This window comes from Cynara cardunculus, assembly GCF_001531365.2.
Source record: "Cynara cardunculus var. scolymus isolate 2C chromosome LG 8, CcrdV1, whole genome shotgun sequence".
Classification (NCBI taxonomy): Eukaryota; Viridiplantae; Streptophyta; class Magnoliopsida; order Asterales; family Asteraceae; genus Cynara; species Cynara cardunculus.
Window position 1 is genome coordinate 10,466,370 of NC_037535.1, and position 2,883 is coordinate 10,469,252.

Consider the following 2,883-nt stretch of genomic DNA (forward strand, 5'->3'; position numbering starts at 1 on the left):
TTAAGGACTATAAAAATGAGGACGCCATGATCGTTTTAGTCACCATGGAAACATCTCAATACCGGTGCTCCAGTTATTGAGTCTATGGTAAAATGTTTTACAAATGAAGCAAAAAAATAAGTCAAGTGATCAAAATGATCCATATTCCAAATAAAAATGTACATCATATTTCGAAAGGAAACAAAAGCTTAATAGCAATTGATGAGCACAATGAGAATTTGGAACCAATATATTCGGATTAGGAAGCCTTACGCAAATGGCTATCATCGTGTCAAGTGAGATATGAAATCCGTACCTTAACCGAATTTGACAATTAACACACGATCAAACGGAAATTCACGATCAAGTTTGATTTACCCGCGTGCCTAACGAATGCATAACCAGTTACTATTTACAAAGCATAAAAAACCGTAACATAATTATTCTACTAAAATTACTTAGGTCTTAATGTACTTAAATAACGTAGACTTCAAGAAGGACAGCCGGATACGAATTGAAAACTCAAACGTAAAACTTAGCATTATTCTCTTTCGATCCAACCGTTTYTGACCCTCTTATTTCTAAGCATTTTTATCTTATTTAGAGACCAAGCCAGATTATATTTTCTAAATGAAATTTGTAGATTGGTATCATACAAGTCTATTGCTTTTGAAATCATCTCATTTGGATCATCCATATATTTTATATGAATTTCACAAAACTGTAAATTAATCCCGAATACAGTGTAAACAGCCCAAAAAACACACTGTTTCGAGCCACCTAGAATTATAACTGGAATTTTGACCCTTAATGAAAGTTGTAGTATACAGTATGATCTTCCTGACTGCAAAATACGAGCTTAATCCGACTTACGGTTTGTGAGTTATACACTGTCAAAGTACGGGAGTTACATTGTCGGTAAAATTCGATTCCGTAATTCCCGACTAACTTTTATGATCCAACTTCCGTTATTTGCTACATTTACATGATAAAAACATACTTCAACATACTAAATAGTAAAACAAGTCTAATGGTCGTTAACCTAAGCTTAATCATGCATTTTTACTCTTTTCGGCATTTAACCGAACAATTGGTGTACGGTTAAACATATACCCACAATCTAACCATAATGAAACTATAATATACCCTTTTCATATCTACATCAATTTAAACAGTTTTAGCATTCTAAGCATCAAATATATCATAATTTTGACAACATTAATCTGTAAACTTAGACATAAACACAATCTATAAACTGGTCTTAATAACCCTAACATAAACACCTTAATAAAAATGAATGAAACTTATACCTTTAAGAAGGGTTCGAAGAGTGGATTCCAAATATATAATTGTTGCCTCGATCCCCTTAATAATTTGACGTGAMATTTAGAGAGAAGACGAAAGTTTTAGAGAGAGAATTGAGACGAGAGAATGAGGCGTGAGAATTGGCGRTTCATCACCGCCTCCCATATGCTTATGTATATATAAAATCTTTTTTATTTTTTTCTTTTATTTAATTATATATATATATATATATTATATAAGGGTTAACCATTTGACGACTTTAACCCTTCAAGTTAGATTCTCAACTTTATATCAATATAAATATAAACTCAACTTTTAACACAAAACTAGCTTGAGGTACAAGTTGATTAATCACAGGGTACAAATATTTTTTGCCCAATTCTACCAAAAATTCACTTAACCCTATTTGTACGAGTTAACAGAACACGGATATTATAATCAAATCCTCCTAAAAAGAATATTTCGTCCTCGAAATTTAGATAGAGTTAGAGGATTTACATGACTCGAATAGATAAGGGTACTCCTTTCGCATAAATTCTTCTGTTTCCCATGTGGCTTCTCGCACGAAATGATTTCGCCATAACACTTTAACGAATGGTATTGACCTTCGTCGCATTTGTCTCTCTTCTTGATTAATTATCGCCTCGGGTTCTTCAATATAAGAGAGATCTTTTTCAACTTTGTCCAACGATAATCAATCACATGGAGAGGGTGATAATGATATCCGCAGAGTGACGAGATATGGAAAACGTTATGGATATGTGAAAGTTGAGGAGGTAACGCTAGGCGATACACCACCTCTCCAACTCGTTCCAGTATTTCGAAAGGTCCGATATATCTTGGACTAAGTTTACCTTTAATTCTAAACCTACAAATACCTCGTAATGGTGAAACTTTTAGGAAAACGTGATCACCCGTTTGGAACTCTAAATGTTTTCGATGCTTGTCAACATAACTTTTCTGTCGAGATTGAGCCTCTTTCATTTTCTGTTTTGCGATCTCGACTTGTTCAGTAGTAATCCGGGCAAGTTCGGGTCCTTCGATCGCTCGTTCCCCCACTTCATTCCAACAGATTGGTGTTCTACATTTCCGATCGTATAAAGCTTCGTATGGGGCCATGCTGATACTAGCTTGCCAACTATTGTTATACGCGAACTCCACAAGATATAAAGACTCGTCCCAACCACCAGACCACTCAAGAGCACAAACCCGTAACATATCTTCTAGAGTTTGAATGGTTCGTTCAGTCTGACTATCTGTTTGTGGATGAAAAGCTGAACTCACAGTCAATCACGTACCCCAAGCCTGGTGAAGACTTTTCCAGAATCGAGAAGTGAATCACGGATCTCGATCTGATGTGATAGAAACTGGCGTGCCATGTAACCTCATGATTTCCCGTTGGAATAGATCGGACAGTTTACTAACAGGGTACGTCTCCTGTATAGGTAGAAAATGAGCCAATTTTGTCAAACGGTCAACTATTACCCATATAGCATCATGTCGTCTCTGAGTTTTTGGCAGTCCTGTCACAAAATCCATAGATATGTTTCCATTTCCAAACTGGAATCTCCAATGGTTGTAACAATCCGCTAGCCCGTT

The 2,883-nt window shown here is 35.7% G+C and overlaps 1 pseudogene; it reads right to left on the minus strand.

The window, feature by feature from the left end:
• Positions 1 to 1,759: 1,759 nt before the first annotated feature.
• On the minus strand, positions 1,760 to 2,663 carry LOC112516173 (annotated as a pseudogene).
• Positions 2,664 to 2,883: the final 220 nt, after the last annotated feature.